The following is a 20,697-nucleotide window of genomic DNA, read 5'->3' as shown; positions in this document are numbered from 1 at the left end:
TACTTTGAAAGTCATCTCAAAATCATCATTTAAAAGGACTCGCAGCAAGTGGGGTGCTGAGAAGATGAACAAATATTTAAGTAGCCAGAGTACAGTGACGACTGTTCTAGAAAATCTCAAACCCATCTGTGTTTTAATAATACACAGTAGGTGCATATAGCTAGAGCCACCCGTCAAGAACAAAGAATTAAATTAATTGTTCATCATCTGACACAGGCAGAGACCACACAGCAGGAGTGAACGTGGTGCTGTTGTGTAATTAAGGAATGAACTGTATAAGTAGAGGGACCAAATTAAGTTTTTACAGGTAAACTTAATTCCGACTACTTCTGAATGACTGACTTTGCAACTGTAATAAAGATCCTCTGCTGTAAATGGTATGCCTGCAATATTAGTATTACACTGTCTAAATGAGGGACTAAATAACTAAGTACCAGTACTGCAACTCGTGCCCTGCTGAAGTCATTGCAAGTTTTGTAACTCACTTTTCACACTGCATCAATACAACAAGAAACCACTTACCCATAAGTACCTACAATGAATAATTTTTCTGTACATACGAGACAGAAAGGCATCCTAGGAAAGAATGTAATTGCATTACCATGAAACCCAGCTGCCTACCAGCATACTTTAACCACTACTTACAAATGAGGAATTCTACAGAAAAGCTGATTTTTTAAAAAAAATTACTTTTGCCACATTTCTCAGTAGGCCATTTCCTCCAGCAAAAAAAACGCTGCATGAAAAGCAGACAGATTTGTCAGCATACACTTTAGGTGGCAGAAAAAAAAGGGCTTGTGGCATATGTCTTCCTTTTTTTCAGAGAGGGAGTGAGACAAGGATCATGTCAATTTTCTTCTTCTGGGTGGGTGAGGCTCAACATGCCTCTTCGCCCACAGCTGGAAAATAACGCTGGAACAAACATGGCAACCCTTTATCTCTTCTGGAATGATTTAGAGGTTAAAGAAAGGCAGTCTCCGGAGAAAGCTATCAAATATGTATTTTTACAAATATTTTAGTAAACAAAATCAATCACAGTGAAAACAAGGCATACTGTTCTGTAACTGAAAAGAGGATGACGTGGAGTGGGGATGGGAAAAGAACAAGGATTTCATAATAAAGTGAATGAAATCCAATCATAGCAAAACTTACACTAAAAAGCAACTCAAATTAATGAGCTACTAGACTTTTAAGCATAATTAGAATATTAATAATATCTATAACATCTAAAAACATTTTTAAGGACAGGAAATAACCTTAATTCTGGCTAGATCTCTTTGATGCCTATTATAAGATTTGTATGAAATTTTTCTTTCCCATTCAAGAATATGCTAAGCACACAAACTACAAAATGGCAAGATTCCCTTAAGTAACTTGTAAACTAATTTCCAACATGGAAAAAAAAAAGCAATAAAGGGATGAAGGAAGCTGGCAGACACTACAGCAGCAAAACCCAGTGATAATTCAAGTGAAGGTTGAAATTTTTTCCAGACTAAATCAGGTGAAAGGGATTGCATCAGAAACCGCTTGCGATGCTGTACCACCAACAGCAAAGCACTTTGGTGCCAACACTGCTGCTCATCCACTTTGCAATCACATCATCTGAAAATATGGTTTAAGCGTTCTTTTCACGTCTAAAGGCTCTATCAGCTAACAAGAAACAGATATGCTGCTCTCCTCTGTCTGCCTTTGCTCTGTGGTCTCTGGGTATTGTCTTGGTTCTCACCCTGTCATTTAATTGTCATTAACTCATGCAGCACTCATCAACAATGTTAATTTAATTTAAGGTGCAAGCAATTGGGAGGAAACAGAAAACCATACAACAGACCCACAGGATTTTTGCTTTACTCGCCCTGGAATACAACTGAATCTAAATCAGCACAACTGCATATTTTACAAACTTACCTTTAAATTACAATGAAGATCTGTATTACCGTGTCACTGCCTAGAGCAGCATGTGCTTATTTAAACCTTGTGAACACTGTACAACTTTGAAATTTGCATTTTAAAGGACAAAAATTTTCCTTTAAGCAAAAGATGGCAAGTCCTGTATGTTTCTTTAAAAAGCAGCTGGCCCTCAGAGAAAGCAGGAGAGGTGCTAGAAGAGAAAAGATGGGCTGAAGGAATGTCTCAGCTTCACAGAGTTGACAGCCACAGCTGATAGTGACAGGGTGATGCAAAAGTTAAGTGATGCTTAGGAGAGACCTAGTTGAGGTAAGCTAGTCATTTCTACCCTCCTACTTCTGCTAAGAACGTCCACATAATTTTCACGTACAGATTCACAATTACCTGCATAGATGCATGACACAAACCAAGCTATGTATCTAAATCCATATTGGAAGGCATTCTGAGCAACATAATTAAAACACACCCAACAAATGTGAGAAAATACATTAAAGGGATCTGCCAGCATAACCCATTAACACCACAGGTGGTAAGAACTTTTTTTTTTTTAAAAGGCCAGCTCAACAGCCAACAGCTTGTCTGTCTACTACATAAAGATATAAAACATCACTTCCCAGCCCCCCTGAAAATATACCCAGTTCTTCCATGCTGTTGTGTCGTGCATCAATTATAATTATGGCAATTTACTGTTTGCTTTTCCAGATAAAATTCTTTTTATAGACTCATAGTAATTAAACAATGACTGTAGCAAAATTGATAGCACTGCCTCTTCAAGTACCAGTTCCTGTATGATGACGCTATTGCCTTGCCAAACTTTAAACAAATGTCCTTGTCTTTTACAGTTTGCGTCTAACAGTGTTTGTTCCAGTCAAAACAGGTCAGCCTTTTCCAAGAAAGGACAAGAGAACAAATATGCTCTTTAATGTTGGTGACCTTTTCTTCAAACAGTTCTCAGATCTCATGCGTTGAAAGGCAGCCTTCAAAAGTTACACTTCAGGTCAAGGACATGATTTTTCTCATTTCTATGAATATCTGTCCAATTTGTCAAAGTTTACATCTAGTCAGTGGAAAATTGTACTTTAAAGCTGCACTTCAGCAGCTAAAATCTCCCAGAGAATCCCTGAGCACGCTTGAACGTTGAGATATTTGGCAGAAGCAGCAGAAGTTTGAGCCAAGAAGTCTGGAATCCAACATCAGTTATAGATGGGACAGTGTCAGCAGCAAAACTCTTCTGACAGTTTCCCCAAAATCACCATCCCAAACCTGTTCTTGGCTGAGCACGTGTCAAAGTCCCTTGCTCTATTTGTGCTCCCCTCTCTCTTCAGCCCCACCAATGACAAAAAGCGTGGGAAATGCTAGCCCTGTCCAAGTAGACTCCCCACCTCCATCCCATAGGCTCCTTGCTGAGGCCAAAGTCACCAATCTGCCCCATCTTCCTGTACTGCATTCTACATCTTGTGCTACTTAATTGGCCTCTGGAATTCACATTCTTCCAGGCCCACTGTTGTACTGGTAATCCTCTTCCCAAGATCCTCTCACCAACATCGATTCTAAACCACCAGCTTTTGATATCACTTCTCTCCAGTTCTCTTCTCCACCACTGCCCAGGCATGGACACTGCTAGGTGTTTCTGTGGGGCAGCCTTCTTCCAGGCTGCCAGAGGAGAAAGGGGAGAAAGGAGGGTAGAGGGAAAACAGGAGGGAAAAGGGAAAGAAAACACATGGATAACACATGCGGAGTTATTAACCCTGTCAATATCAGGGAAAAAACCAAAACCCTCAGCTAAACACAAAGTGTGTATGTAGGGTGTGTGTGACACTTTTGCAATGAAATTTGCCATGTGAAACACCAGTTTCACAAAGGGACTTGAATACCACTCACAAACTCAGGACAAGCCAACAAAACAAAACCCCAGAGCTTAGATCTAGGTTCATCATCCCAGAGAGTACATGACCCCTGAGATAAAGGCAATCCTTCAGTGGGTCTCTTTAAATATGTCTTACTTATTATTATGGCTGAACACAGAAGTAATTTGCTAACCAAACACATGACGCATGAAGGGTTTTGTCCCTGAGGAGAAATGGAACAGAAAACAAGCAGGGCACCTTAGCGAGCAGCAGGATCTAGAAGGAAAACTACAACATGTCTAGACCACTGTATTTCTTTATAACTTCCACATTCAATTAGAAAGACTAAAGCAAATAAAATACTAATAGGTTGTGTAGCTGAATCAATAACTGTAGCAGTAACTCTAACTGATGAGCTCCTTTGTATTTACAAAACTGAGGAGGAGATAAAACTTTAGCTGTTAATTTGATTTGACCAAGAACGGATTGTACCAGACCACTCAGCATATCATTATATTGCCAATATGGGACCTCAACATCACAGAGCTACTGGATATAATCTCTTTATAAATGTATCAGTATTGCATGGTCAAAGACAAGACTTTTATAATCTCACCCATCTGAATCCAAAAAAATCTGCCCATCACAGACAGAAGAGTCTTCGGTGCTGTGCAGCTGCACAGCAGTTGAATGTTTCCAGTGTAAGCAACATTGGCATGCCCATAAGACCGAGGTTTGGGAATATAACAAAACCATCGCTGCTTTAAAGCAGTTTCTGAACTTTCAAAAGTCTTTGGAACACATGTTGTTCTACAGAAGCCTTGCCCAAGCAACTCTTGAAGCAAGTTCATCTGCAACTATTTTGAGACACTGCAAAAGGTCAAACACATTTTTAGTCTCTACAACTAAAGTAAGAACATCTTAATATGCAGGAAAACACAGCCTCAACCTCCAAGAACTCCTTGGAGTTCTTTACTAGTGATTTGCTGCTCATCATCACCTCATTCAAAGTAAATCAAAGAATTACTTCAACAAAGCCACCAAATTTGTGGGCTGAGTTTTTCTGCCAAGGGAACACAATCTGACCTGAAAAAGGTGACAGGAATTAGGATAGAAGCAAGTACCCTTAGATGTTAATGAATTTCTTTCCTCCACCAGCATGGCTAGTTAGTGTGTATGCTACATCAGACAATTTGCAACAGTAAACGGCACCTCTGAAGTAATTTATTAAATTAGGAATACCAAATCCTTGTTCCAAAACATGCCAGAAAGCTTTGGCTAAAGATCAAGAACTGATTACATCCGAAAGTCTAAGAGCACATTCCAGTTCAGATATGCATATTAAAATAGTGGCAGCCAAAGTGCTAATGCTCAGAAGACTAAACATCCTCCCTGAATTCCCACCTCAATTCAATATTTCAAATAGCAGCAGCCCTACAAAAGCAGTACAGAAACGCTCCCAAACAGAAAAAGGAAAGATCAGTCCATGAAACAGGCAAAGGAACGCTACTCGTTTATTTCTAATTAGGGCTCAACATCCCAGTGATGACAGATCAGAGACTTCAACAGGCCCATCAAAATACCTCTCCCCCAGCTGGTTAGGATGGTTGCATATGACAACCTGATAACATTCAAAACAAACAGACAACATCTCCACAGATAAACAAACCTGGTATGAGGCAGTAAAACACATTCTGCTCCCAAAGTTCTCTGTGACCACAATAAGCTACATGTAAAATATTAACAATTACTATTTATTTCAGAAGAAACTATAGTTGGGTATCCATATCTTGAAGGTATCTTTACCCTTAACTACACAATGAGTGCTACACATCATAGGAACTGTGGTGGTGTCACTGCCATGAAGGTGTGTATAATTACCTGCAGGTGTTTTTCCAAGTTTGTTGGGCCTTAACAAGTGCTGTTAATAAAACCTAGTCCTTTTGTACAGTTTGGCTGTCATTTCACTCGAGGAAATTTTATAAACTTGTTTACATAATTCTCAGAGATGTAGATTTGTAATTCTGTCAATGATTTTACAAGGTTAATGGCCTCTGTAATTACAACAAATGACTAAGAAACTGAGCTACTTTAAATTTATGCACTTCAGTCAACCATAAAAGCAGCAAACTCTGCAAAGAACATGGATGTATGAAACAGAGTAAAACGCACCTGACAGCTCCAAAGCCAGGTACTGAAAAGGACATACTCCTCTTAATGGTGTGCTTAGACTCTTAAGTATTTTGAAAGCTAAAATCCTAGGAATAGAGATTAATGTAATTCTATACTACTTTCCAGACCTAGATGCATCTGAGAAATACTTTTACTCCAGAGGTGTAATTTAAAGTAAACACACATCAGAATAAAAGCTCATACTGTCATACTGAAGGCTCAAAAACATAGTTTCTCTTTTCAGAAGCACATCTATTATCCAAGATGCTTTTAATTTAAACCTCATTTTCTTTTATATTTGTATTTAAACCTCAACCTTTAATTAGTATATTTTTAAATAAAGGAAATTAATTAGAACTAAATAGCACTGATACCAAAAGCTCCAAGTCTCTCACTAAAAAAAACCAAAATCAATCCAGCTAAAAGGAGGTTAATTAAGACTTGAAAATGTCACAAAATTTGTGTAAAAAAATCATATTTTTGCCTCGATGATTTTTTTATTCAGTTAGTTGACATACATTAGCAAGTAAATGCCTGGATCACATCATACACCTTTTTAAGGTCAAATAATGTGAAGTTGCAATAATTACAACCCAAATTTCTTCGTGGAATTAGCCATCTAAACTTCACTAAAGAACCTGACTTAACAGCAACAACATAATAGAAGTTCGTTCTAGAAAGAAGGAAAGGAATAAAATCCCCTGATACTTAAGGGATTTTTCAAGGGCCAGAGGTTTCCTGTTGCCTCAGAGAGGTTAGAAGTTGCTTCATGCTCTTGTACGCTGATCAGGAGTTATTCATGTGCAAAGAAACAAATTCTCTGAATGTGACATTCTACCTTCTTGTTGGATGAAAAACATGAATGGCATGGGCTGATGGCAAGACAGGAAGGTTATTAATGCAATTCATAAGCCTCTTGGACTACTGGCAGAAATCCAACAGAAAGGTGTTAAGAAAGTCTTGAACCCATTATCCACAGATATATACCCTTATAGGTTATTTAGTTTGACCTCCTCAATAGAAGGAGCAATTTTCAAGCTCATAAATTTTTACTGAGCATATTTTTAGAAAGACATCCATCCTCTTGCAACAACCCAGCCGTAAAAGTGCCCCCAGTCCTCATCCCCATTTGGTAGAGTGGGAAGTCCATCTAATCCTTACACTGATAACTTAAGCAAAGCCTGTTTAATCAGGCTCTGAATAGAGGCTATACATCGCTCCAAAATCTTTTCTTTTGCCTTTATAAAGATTTGTGCTTATTTGTGGAAGCAATGATGAGCGACAGCAGCACACAGGCACACATCAATACCCATCACTTGAATTTTGTTTGCGAGCCATAGCTACAATCCGTAGCTTCTCCCCTGGCATGCAAAATAAGGCATTTTTGATTATGCAAATAGTCCTCTGCTTTGTGAATAGGGCCTCAAGTGATTCAAATGTTAATTCTGTTAGAAATCTTGAAGCAAAGCCAGTATTTCAACCATTTCAGCTTTACAGCCAAGACCTTCTGAGAAACACATAATTGCAAATTGAAAAATATCTTTTAGGACCACAAATACATTGAGATAAAGTAACCTGGAAAACTGAGAAAGTTCTTTACAGCTTTTCGTCAACGGGCCTATGACCTGCTGGGCTTTGCTTTGAGTTAGATGCCCCTTCAGGAACTGGCAGTTTCCTACCAGAAGCAATGTAGGCACTGACTAACTAACTGAGAAAACCAGAAATTACATTTCAAAGGCAAATTTTAATCTCGTCCAGAGTTTAATGTATGAAACATTTAGGGTTTGTGTCTTCTCATTTTCTTAATAAAAACCTCACACAATCCAGCGAGTATTTGTATGAAAATGTTCTCACCATCATTAAACACATTTTTCAAGCTCTCACAGCACACAAAAGAGCAAGCCTACACCCTGGATTTCAAAGAAACAGGGGGAAAGGAAGTGAGTGCGCCTATGTGCTTGTGTGTGTGTGTGTTATCCTGCCACTTAAGGGTGAAAACTGTAAAAAAAGTAAAGTAAAAAAAAAAGTCGTTTATATTTTTTCCAATTATAAAATTTTGGAAATATTTGGAACACATAAAAGTAGGCCAATATTGACTGCTTCCAAACTAATACTTTAAAATATATTGACTTGTTAAGTCAATATATTGACTTTTCTTTTTACTTTGCAAGTACAGTTTTGAATTTTTTTTGCAGACAGTTGTATTTAAACTAACACAGTAACTTGAGTTACTCTGTCCTCTCCAGTTTTAGGAGATATAAGGGAATGGAGGATGTTTTCAGATGGATGCCAGCGACACTGGCACTAGTATCACCCTGTCTGCAAAGCTAGCATGGTGGTACACCAAGATTCCTAGCACCTGCTTCACTTTCTTGATTCCTTCTGCTCAGGGAAAATCAGGTGATAATTAAGACTAGATAAAACCCAAAGTTATTTGTTATATAATTACCTGAGCTGTACAACCAGGATGGGCTTCACATAACCAACTCTGAAGCTTAAGTTATCCATAGACAGAAAAAGGGTGTTAGGAATCTTCCACAGGAGATTCAGAGCAAAACATTAAATGCTTAAAATTAGCTGTCCTTGTCAGTGCAAGCTCTGAGCATCTTGTTAAGGCAAAATCCACAGCATCTTGATTCGCATTAACCCCTTCCTAACATCCCAAAGTAACAAAGAAAACTGGTGGGTACCACTTCTGTATTGCTTAAGGGAACTCTGAATCAAGCTTCACGAGACAAGGAGGACAAACAAGCTATATCAGATCAGAACAGATACAAATCACCAAGTTTAGCACAGCTAATATTTTCTTATTTACAAGACCTCCCCCATTTGTTTTGTTCGTAGTTCACTTTTCACTTAGCCCCAGCTAAATCTGCTGCTAGCTGAGAAGCTGTGGAAGTTTGTAACAAGTGGCCCAGACCTTAAAAATTCAGAAATACACAATTCCAGATTCTACAGCTGTATATCCCATAGTGATGACTTTCAGACTCCACTGTCATGGCTCGTATTTTAATAAATGGGTCAGAGGTGGAAGGTCACGATATCCTATTACCAGTCTCTGAACCATCCAGTTCCCATTCATCTCAACAGAAAAATGCAATACATTATCAGCTTCTTTTTTTATATTGCTTACTCGGGAGGAACATTCCTAAGTAAAATAATGTGGATATTCATTTTCATTGCTTTGAAGAAGACAGTAAAGGTCAATTTCTGATTTTGAAATGCTATTCTCTTCGTATTGATTATAAAGCATGAAAACAGTAACACCACCCATGCTGCAAGAAGAGATCTCATTATGAAGCACGTATTTCAGCTCCATATAATTCCTGAATGATAAATCTCCCACCTCTCAGCAAAAACTGAAAAAATGAACTAAAATGTTTGCAGCAAAATCTTCAGCCTATGGAAAAACACAAGACAGCAAAATAAACAGTGCTGTGTCCCAAAGGAACGGCCTGACCCAGACAACTCTGCCTACAGCACCCAGCAGCAGCTAGACCGATGAAAAAAAGCAGCCTGTGGAGAAAAGAAAAAAAAAAAGGAGGGAAAGAAAGAATGTCTTTTTTTCCCTCACATATATAATTTCAATATAAGATGTATTTGCTAACAGTTTTTCCACTGTTTTGATTATAACTGATGCTTTTCTTCCTGTGAGGAAGGTATTAGTGCATGCTTCTTATTGACTATCGTGGCTGCTGTCATATTCATTTCATTCAAATATGCAGGCTACTGAAAATATCTCTCAAGTATTTTGAGGTTTAGAAACAATTCATGTTTCATATCTTAAGCAAAGTACTGGGATCTAAACATAGCATTTTACTGTACTGGGATTTTTTACTTCCCTGAATAGATGACATATTTTAGGAAGAATTGAATCATTACTACAAAAGATGGGAATAAAAGGCAGCAGAGCAAAATACTGCAGGGGTGTCATCCTCTTTCAGCAACTAGCAAGCCTCTTCTGAAGGCATGGCCCTATTATTTGCAAATAGGAATCTTTCTTCCTTTCATATAAGAGTGATTTATATAGATATTAAGACAGAATAGTATCTTGCGTCTGGGAAGGAACTAATGGTGCTTAATTTTAAGATGTGCTTATAAAGAAGTTACAAATTTGAAATAAACTAGTTGGGTTTTATTCAAAGGAAAAAAAAAGTAGTTATTGTGCTGTGGATGGAGACAAAAGCATTGAAAACAAAGGCACTGTTGTGGATCCGGCTGCAGCATGTGCACGTCTTCATTGTTATGCTCATGCCTGAAGAACCAGGACTGTTTCATACCGTATTTCTAAGTAAAGTACACACATCAGGAGAGTTAGGATAATTCATTCTTGAACCTTCTCTGTTAAACACACAAAAAACTCTTCTGATGATGTGTTTATGACTGATGACTGTAGTCAGTAGCAAGAAGATTGCCACGTGTCTCAGACGCAACTTCTGACAAAAATGGACATCTTTCATGGGAAGCATTTTACCTTTATCTAGATGCGGGTAAACATCCAACTCACATTAGACATTCTCTGGGTTGAACAAAGCCAGTGCATGACTCTTCACAAAGGATTCAGTTGTTCAGGGGGCAGGGTTAATCAGCTTTCTATGTCAAGTCTTTAAGACATACAAGAGACACATGCACACACAATATATATACGTGCCCACACACTTCTTTCCATACATGTAGTGATGTATTTCCTTCAAGGAGGGGGAGAGATTTAACACCAGGAAACCAGACAACCTTCACATGTCCTTATTTTGCATTTACCCAAAGACGAAACCAGTTCTGCTGAGATACAACGGTCACCTACTAGTTTAACAGGCACAAAAGACTACAGAGGAAACTCAAGCCAACTGAACCTGTTCAAACACTGAGTTGCCACCTTGCTCCGCAACTTTCAAAATCCAGGACACAGCAGTGGAAAAACATACACCAAGTACTTGGAGTTCTTGACATAGACAAATTTCTCTGTGCAGATTTAAAGTCCCCACTTTAATCACAAGGCTAAATAGTACTGTTGCTAAGATTATTCCTTTCACTAACGGGAGACGTAACAAAGAAAAAACAATTTGAAGAATTGGCTAGGTTCAGGAGACATTTGTTTGCTTCAACATCAGATGATAAAGTTTTATTCCACCAGGTAGCCATGGCAAGTATTGGCACTTGGAAGGCATCTCCCTTAGGGTACTCTAAGCGATTCATGCTGAGATGCGATCACTTGCTAGCGTTCATTCATATTGACAAACAGCTAGGATCTGTATCACCAATTCAGTTCACTCCAACTGCGATACGGTCACAGGGTAAAAACTAATGCTGCTTGGAGCAGGATTAACTTAGCTCTATATTTTATGGTGGTAATAAGGGCTATAAGAGGAGGTTAAATATGCATACAGCATAAAAAGATTGACCCTCACCAACTTCCACTCAAACAAGAAAGCCATGAGGGCTGCATAAGTGGTCTGTATGACTTCTAGTTACATATTATAGTTATATATGAAGAAAGGATTGCCACCCCTCCTTTTATCCTCCATATTCTGTAACTGCCCCTTTTTTTTCTACCCTTCCCATCATACCATGAGGGACAGTGAGAGCAGCAGACCAGACAAATCTCTTAATGCAACAGTTCTGGCTCCTGCATTAAATAGGGAAGAGAAGAAACATTTTTTGAGAAGAAAACTGTTCAGACCAGAGGGCCCCAGCAGGGCCAAAAGCCAAGCCAGAGACCCCTGAAACTTGGGTCAGAGGAAACTGTAGGCAAATGTCTTACTGAGAAAGGTTCAATAGCACCCCTGAACTTATGGATTTGTAACCTTCTAGTGCTGGAACTAGCACAAGATCCCTTATCCAACACCTTCCATGTGAATACTGAAGATGCACAGACAACTTCTTCAGTGGAAGTAGGGCAGAGTCTGAAAGGTCTGCCATTAAGCTAATTGATAACAAGGATGAGCAAGGATTCCTGATGGCAAAATTATTATAAACAAAAAAAATCCTCGGTGTCACCTCATTCTCTTCTTGCTTGAACTGTGCCCAAGAACAAAAGTCAGAAGAAGATCACAGCTTGCACATCAAAAGTACCAAATGAAGATTCAAATGATACAGCTGTGTTCCATCTCAGCAGGCTACAGGTAAAATATTGGAGGGGGAATGGGAGGAGGATGGGCAGGACGGAATATTCTGTGGAATGGATTTAGCTCTATGAAGCTGGATAATTTGGAATTTTCATTTGTACTTTTCAGAAAAGCATGACAATTTTCCCACAGATGGGAGTTCATTATAGAGTTTGAAACTTATATCATGATTCTCAAAAGGAAACACTATAATTTATGTTGGATTTATGTAATACCAGCCTTCCTGAAGGTTTTATAATTGTGAGAACCACTAATTTGTTAGATGGTAAAAAAGAAAAAAAAAAAAGAAGGGGAAAAAAAAAAGAAAGGTTATGCTTAGCCTATGAATAGCAAGGAACAAAGAAAACAGCAGGAGAGACTTCATCAATCTCTACCATTTCTGAGCACCCAACATGGACAGAAGCCTTCATTTGGTTCACCAAAAAGAAGTAAGGAAGGAGCACAGCACAGTTTGGGCATGCTGAAAAGCAAGATACAATAACATCACAGTAACCACTCCAATATGAGACTGGAAAACCATCAGGTCTCCAATATTCATCTGAGATGACCAGAAATTCAGTTCACCTGTTCCCGCCAGTCAGACCAACTGCTTTCAGAGCAAGGCAAATGAATACTGCCAGTAAAAAAAAATAACAGCCAGTCAGGGCTGGGGAGAACAGCAGGAGGGAAACCAGAATAAAGATGAAAGCTCCTGCTGCTTCGAAGCTCCACATCACCCAGGATCTAACATTCTTCTCTCAGACATACGCAAATGCACACAAACACACACGCAGGAGAAAGCACAAATGAAACATGGTTCAAAATCTGAGCTATCAAAAAAATGTTCAGTCATGAAAATTCCAGAAATTAAAGGTAATTTTTCTATTATTAATGTTCAGTAAGAATGAATATACCCTTCTCTACAACATCACAGCTTATTTAATAACAAGTAACATCCAAAAGCCTTGGAAATTTTAAAAGCTGACTTAATTTTGTAAGAAATGCCCCAGGAACATCCTTTTCCAAATGTGCTGCGGTTTTTAGAATCATTAAGGTTGGAAAAGACTTTTAAGATCATCAAGTCCAACCATAAACATAACACTGCCAAGTCCACCACTAGACCATGTCCCTAAGCACCACGTCTACATGCCTTTTAAATACTCCCTGGGACAGTGACTCAACCACTTCCCTGGGCAGCTTGTTCCAGTCCCTGACAACCCTTTCAGTGAAGAAAGTTTTCCTAATATCCAGTCTAAACCTCCCATGATACAGCTTGAGGTCGTTTCCTCTCATCCTATCATTAGTGACTTGAGAGAAAAAAAAAGAACCCCCACCTCGCTACAACCTCCTTTCAGGTAGCTGTAGAGAGCGATAAGGTCTCCCCTCAGCCTCCCCTTCTCCAGGCTAAACAACCCCAGTTCCCTCAGCTGCTCCTCAGAAGACTTGCTCTCTAGACCCTTCACCAGCTTTGTTGCCCTTCTCTGGACACACTCCAGCACCTCAGCGTCCTTCTTGTAGTGAGCGGCCCAAAACTGAACACAGTATTCGAGGTGTGGCCTCACCAGTGCCAAGTACAGGGGCACGATCACCTCCCTGCTCCTGCTGGCCACACTATTCCTGATACAAGCCAGGATGCCGTTGGCCTTCTTGGCCGCCTAAGCACACTGCTGGCTCGTGTTCAGCCGGCTGTCAATCAACACCCCCAGGTCCTTTTCCTCCAGGCAGATCTCCAGCCACTCCTCCCCAAGCCTGTAGCGTTGCATGGGGTTGTTGTGACCAAAATGTGGGACCTGGCACTTGGCCTTGTTGAATCTCATACCGTTGGCTCCGGCCCAGTGATCCAGCCTGTCCATGTCCTTCTGCAGGGCCTTCCTGCCCTCCAGCAGATCAACACTTCCACCCAGCTTGGTGTCATCTGAGGGTGCACTCAATCCCCTCATCCATATCATCAATGAAGATATTGAACAGGACCGTCCCCAACACTGAGCCCTGGGGAACACCACTCGTCACTGGCCACCAATTGGATTTGACTCCATTCACCACCACTCTCTGGGCCCAGCCATCCAGCCAGGTTTTAACCCAGCGCAGAGTGCCCTTGTCTAAGCCATGAGCAGCCAGATTCTCCAGGAGAATGCTACGGGAGACAGTGTCAAAGGCCTTACTAAAGTCCAAGTAGACAACATCTACAGCCTTCCCCTCATCCACTAAGCGGGTCGCCCTGTCATAGAAGGAAACCAGGTTAGTGAGGCAGGACCTCCCTTTCATAAACCCATGCTGGCTGAGCCCGATCCCCTGGTTGTCCCGCACGTGCTGCATAATGGCATTTAGGATGATCTGCTCCATGGGCTTTTCCAGCACCGAGGTCAGGCTGACAGGCCTGTAGTTCCCCAGATCCTCCTTCCAACCCTTCTTGTAGAGGGGCGTCACATTTGCTATCTTCCAGTCATCCGGCACCTTTTGAAGCCCAACCTGTCTTAATCTGGAAATCTTGTATTCCCCTTTTAACTTGAGGAAGCAAACAGTTTGGGTAAGCCTGCAGGATTTCCATAACTGAAAGAGACCAGACAGAAAAATTAAAATTGCTGGAGTTTTTTTACTTCTGAATACTTCTTGACCTTAAATATCCAGCAACAGTGTCCCAGAGGTGCTTGGCTTGCGTGTTTTATTTTTAACAACACTGAAGAACAAAGCTGTTATGGCTACAAGCTGCATTGACTTTGCAGGGACTTCACAGTTAATTGCACTGTAGCTATTTAGCCTACAGTATGCACCAGCTCTACAAACTCTATAGGCAAAGAAAAAGTTCCCCAAGCTACAGCCAAGCTACTGTCCTCTTCTTTTTTTTTTTTTTTTTTTTTACTTAAATGCTCCAAAGCAATCTGGCTTTTGGGGGAGAATGAACTTATCCTCAGACTCTAAAAACATGAAGACAAAAAATCCCTATAGTAACTCATGTGACATGCATGCTCAGAATAGTTACATCTCCATAATCTTAAACGTAATAGCTTGAAGTTCCCTGAGGCTTGTTGAGCAAGACACATATGAAGCTTTTAGGCATTTCAGTTACAGAAATTTACATTTCTTGACTGGACTTCATGAAGGAAATATGAAAGTCCTCCAAACTCCCATCACTCAAAAGAAAGCAGCTGTCAAGCTTCCTTAATTAAAAAAAAATTTAAAACCTTGCATTAAAAAAAGGAAGAAGAGGTTTATTTTTTGTAAGAGGATGATTTAACCTCCAAAAGAAGAGAATCATTTACTCTTTACTGGCAGACAAAGACGGGATTCCCATTGCAGGTTTCATGTTAACCATCTACCAACATAGATCAACAAACAATGACTCTTAAAAAAATAGGCAGATGTTGTTTCACTGTGCCCTTGACCCACGGCATACAACCTTCCAGACCTACTCTAATACAATGAATAGGAGGCTTATCATCATGAGTCATCTAACTAGTGCCGTGAGGTCATTTGTTGACTTAAAGTTGCAAAGATCATTATGCTATATATCAGTTAAAAAATCACTGAGATTGGAAGTGCATGCAATAACTCAGGTAATAATTCAATATGAGGTCACAAGAATACTGAGTAAAAATATAATTTTCTGTAGCCCTTCCTTAGATGGTACGGGTACAGACTGTGCTATTTGTCTTGGATAATACAGAAGCACAGCTGCTTTACATCACTTACAGTATTGTTACTACAAAGCATTTTCCATTGTGCACTTATTAGGAACACCAAGCTATAAATTAGATGTTCACTTAGGTAAGAGCTCTCTCTTGGAAAACTGCTGACCTTCCCTGTACTTTTTTCTTAGCAGTTACTCTGCTTCAATTTTCCACAGATAAAAGTTTTGTGAAGATTTATCCCCTCCAGCCTGACAACTTCAGAAGGGGAGGCCTTAGAAAACTTCCCAGCCTCAGAAAACCTGTCCAGCCTGGGTCATAAAGGCTGACTCGCATTTCTTTCTTAAAGACCCCGTAAGGTTTTATAGTTTTGTTTCTCCTTTTCCTCCCTACCACACAGCGAGATATGGATGGAAGAGGCCTGAAACTCTGAAGACTTTTGAAGATGTTTTGCAGCCAAGAATTAAACATCTATCCTCCCCACTCTATACTGGCACTCAAATGCATTAAGTTTTCTCCCACACGAAACAAACTTATCCAGTCACAAAAGAAACTTACTCAGTATGCGTGCTGAACTGTTCTTCAAAAATTTAAGTTGAAGAAATTCATTAAGCAAATCCTATGCTCTTTGTAATTTTATAATGCAAGAGAGCTGGCTGTTTCCAAAGCACTTATGTGCTATTTTTCCACATTGCTATCCGTACATGTCATTAAGATAACAGTCTTTGACACTTGAGCAAACAGAAAATTATTATCTGGGCAACTGTCAAACTGAAGATGTAGAGACAATCTTTGACCTGAACAGTTTTAAATGTGAAACACAAATAGGTACAAATATATATTAATTACAAGATGTAAATACAAAAATTAATAAAAAGAGAGAAATAAACTAAAAGTTGCCTAATCATGGCATTTAAATGGCAAAGTACAAAAATGCCTACAAAACATGCCTGGATGATGCTTTGAAACATCACCTAGGCCTACAGGAAATTTAGTATTACCATTACTAAAACACTAGAATAGTTTTATTAATAATAGTAGATCAAATTAAGCAGAGCAAAGGAGCAGTGATATTTCCAAGGGTGGAAAATGAAAACCTAATACAAAACAGTTTTCACAGTTAGGATGGGGAAGAAATAATTTTACTGCCCAAGAAAGGAACACAGTAAGTAAGTTAACCTCACAAGCAAGACAGCAGTAAAACCAAGGGATGTTTGTGTACACACATACCCAAAAAGCAAACCTTTGTCAAGCTGGATATAAGGAATATTATTACTCAGAAATCAAACAAGGTAACTACAGAATCATAAATCAAGCTGTTTCCAGAATTGGAATCTACCACACAGTTCAGTATTTAGCCTAGATGAACATGAGATACCACAGGAAATTAGGGGAATGACATATCTGCGATAAAAGTTAAGGTCAGTGATCATTTCTGCTAGCTGCACTGGATTTAATAACTCTTCAAGTCTGATGCTGAAACATTGCTGAACAGCTGATAATGAGAGTTACAGGAAAAGAATAAACCACAACTACACTAACACAGAAGACAAATAATTTGTAATCTGTATTCTACTGAATTTAGTTTAAATGAAAAAATAGTGTGTAAATGACTTTCAGGCTCCAAACCATCTCAGATATCACAGTTGCAGGCACATTTAGAACACAACAGTAATATGGTGGCTTGCACCGCATCAGAAAATCGCATAGGTTTAACTCACTCAGGTTGCGCTTTTTTCTCTTTCCTCCTTTTATTTTTTTTTCTTTTTCTTAGGTTCTTCAAAGGTAAATTAGATTATCCCAGACTAAGTGAGTTACATTCAGGGTAAAACATCCTGTAAACTGCATGCCACTAAATGAAAGCATCAGTAAGTTGATACAACCGACTCAGATCAAGTTGAAAGAACATTTAGCACAGGCTTTTTCTAAATTTTGTTCTAGAAATTCAACCGAGGGCTGAGCAGCATTGATAAATAAGCCACATTTACCTACTTTCATTCAAACCTATGTAACTTTGATAAATGGTAGAAGACACGAACCATCATCTGCTCTAAAAGCAGAATTACTTTATAAGTTTTAATCACAGTTTCAGCTAAACCTCCCCCAGTAATTAACTATGATTTTTTTCATGCAGCTTCAGCGAGGGATTTTTTTTTTTACTTTTCCTTCCATTTTTTGTTTAAACCAAGCCAGTGCTTGTTTCCAGAGTCACATACTTCTTAGTCTTTTTTCTTTGTAGCTTTGTTTTCCTTTGAGCTTCATTCTGCTGCTGTCACAACAGTAACAATATGCTTCCCTGTACACAGACAGCTACAAAATTCCCTCAGCATGACCACTGCTTAAGATTTCAGCCTGTAACTTCCCCCTAATTAACATCACACAGCACCCCCATTAGGAGCAGAGCACAGGAATGCTATTTTCTCTCACTGCTTTACCCAAGGAGCCATAAGAAATGTTAAACAATGTACTTACAGTATCTTTAATTTATAAATAACTAGACTTCTGCCTGAATTTGCCTTGCACTGATGGACAATTAGAAAATGAGTAAAATAAGGAATAAGGCAAGGTCAAAACCTGCCTGGTTTCTCCATTATGAGAGACTTTGGAAAGAAACACTCTCCAATAGACCTCTGGCTCCTGATACCATACATGCATTTTTTTGATTAAGGCAACACTACTCCTCAGATAAATGAAATTAGAAGTTGATCTCATCTTCAGTGGTATTTGCCCTTGTTCTAATTCTCCGAGTCTAAATTACAGGGCTGGAGCCCTCAGTCAGCCAACAGAAATCAACAACAACCTGCTTAACACAGTGTCCCATTCTTACTGTTTTTCTGTCTCAAACTTATCTGATAACTTCAAGCATTTTTTCCTCCCCCCCTCCCCCATCCCATACCCAAGATCAGCCACGACTGCATTAGAGAACCCAGCATGTCCAAGATGGATTAGATGCTGCTAAGAGGAAAGCAACAGCTTCCTCAGGCCCCGCTAGTCAAGTCCACAGCTGTAGCATTACTGTCAAATAATATGGATCTGGCACAATATCACTGAGATTACCTTCTGAAAGTTATAGTTGTAGTACAGCCTTCCTTACTTTTCTGGCCCTAATATTTGTCTCTGACAAAATCCAAACAAACAAGAGAAAAGCCAAAGCCTAACTAGACACAGATTTTTTCCCCTTCCCATCATACACATCATGTATGTCTCAATTCTACATTATATAAAACATAAAAGACCGTATTTCTACTAATAGCACCTACAGATCTGAATTAAGTTCCACTACCCAAGAGACGGGATTACGCTTACCAAAAAAAAAAAAAATGCACAACCCACCAACCCGAGTTTGACCCCACCTAACTAAGAGTCTACAAAAGTGGAGAAAAACCCTGCTCATTAGCCTAATACACTTTGGATCCAGTCCCAGCCTAGATGAGTACTTAGAAATACAACGGATGCATATAGTCCCATCAAAATCAATGAGTCACCACATAGTTAAGAAAATATACATTAATTAATAACTTTAAGAACTTTTATAGACATAATATTTTAATATTCTACTAATATTAAAGTACCAGAATTTTAACTGGCTTCAACCACAGTGCTGTAGTCACAGCTACAAGGAAAACTCCTCCAATGACAGTGTGAGAAGTATTTTCATGCAAGTGTGCCTTTATGATTACAAAAAAAAAAAAATCAAGTGGAAAAATCTCTGTTTTTGCTCCTAAAGGACACTTATTTATACGGAGCTCACACAACAAACTATTTACAAAGGAAAACACATTATACTGTATTTGACAGTTATAATGCTATAAATTTTCAACTAGACCAAGCTCACAATAAAAAACCTTTTAAGTGTCACTGAAAAGGCACAAGAAAACAGTATCTACTGTTTTCTTATTAAGTCAGTAACATATCAACTAAAAACCTGGAGAACAATAAACATATTCGAAACACAGCCTGTTGTTGTGCCTTGAACTCGGCATTACAAATTTTGAAAGCTGCACTCATAACCCTCTGTACACCTCGTTATCATGGCACAGCTGCAGGGACAGACAGCTCACAGTTAAAATATATATCATTATGAATAAATGTGTCAGATCATTCAATAATTATTAGTCAAACAAAGCAGTACAGAAGAACTGCTTAAATTCCTTCATAAATTGACCACCCATGGTTTTCCGTCCTTTGTGAAAGAGCCCCCTTTAAAATACACAACCTTGGGATGGAAATCTGCAAGACTTTAAAGGTTTCTAACTTCAGGGTGTCAATCATATGCAACACAGATTATTTTTGCCCAGTCCACCCCCAAACGGGCTCACTGTACCGACAGACATACAGCATATGGATGGCTGCAGGAACGTAGGCAGGAGCGAGGAACAAGGGAGATGCAGCTGCTGGGACTGTGGCTGCGATGGCCATGAAGCCATGCGCCTCCCACGCAGGGCCATGCTGTAAGACCTGGTGAGAGATGATGTTCTGATACCTCCCTGGCTCATCCCACCTCGAGAATTATGCTGAGATAGCATAGTTTTAAAAGGCCCCTCAAAAGCTGCAACAGCCTCATCTCTTTAGCTCACTATCAACTTCAGCTGAGTCTGAATCAGTGGTGTGATGCTAAATTGTTTATTATTTCTCTACCAAGGCTCATTTTTAGTACCTTCTACCAGAGGAGGCCCATGTAGAGAAGGCACATCCAGCAATTTCTGCAAAGGAGCTCAACACAGGCAGGCTCAGATAAAGTAGCCAGCACTAGGGACAATGAGAGGCTGACAAGGAAGGATAAAGGAGCAGAGCAGAAAGCATGACTGGCATCTCTAAGCATGCTAGATAAGAGTCATTCCCAAGCCATACAAGTCAAAGTCCACGGGGAAGGAAATATAAACAAAAGCTAGTCCAAAACTCCACACAGCTTCTAAGACGCCTGTATTTTTCCACCCTGATCTTCTGATTGCCTTCATCAAAAAACACTTTTCTTCACTTCATGCTGTGGGTATATGAAAAATTACATCTACCTTCATCTTAGGTGCTGCCCACAGGCAAGAAGCG

The 20,697-nt window shown here is 39.4% G+C and overlaps 1 protein-coding gene across 4 annotated transcripts in view; it reads right to left on the bottom strand.

Annotated features, from left to right (window-relative positions):
- The window catches only part of CDK14 (cyclin dependent kinase 14), a 325,979-nt gene that overhangs the window by 198,933 nt on the left and 106,349 nt on the right, over nt 1-20,697 (bottom strand). The gene's annotated exons all lie outside the window — the stretch shown is intronic.

Source organism: Phalacrocorax aristotelis, chromosome 2, assembly GCF_949628215.1.
Source record: "Phalacrocorax aristotelis chromosome 2, bGulAri2.1, whole genome shotgun sequence".
In the NCBI taxonomy this organism is placed as follows: domain Eukaryota; kingdom Metazoa; phylum Chordata; class Aves; order Suliformes; family Phalacrocoracidae; genus Phalacrocorax; species Phalacrocorax aristotelis.
This window is presented reverse-complemented; position numbering and strand designations above follow the sequence as displayed.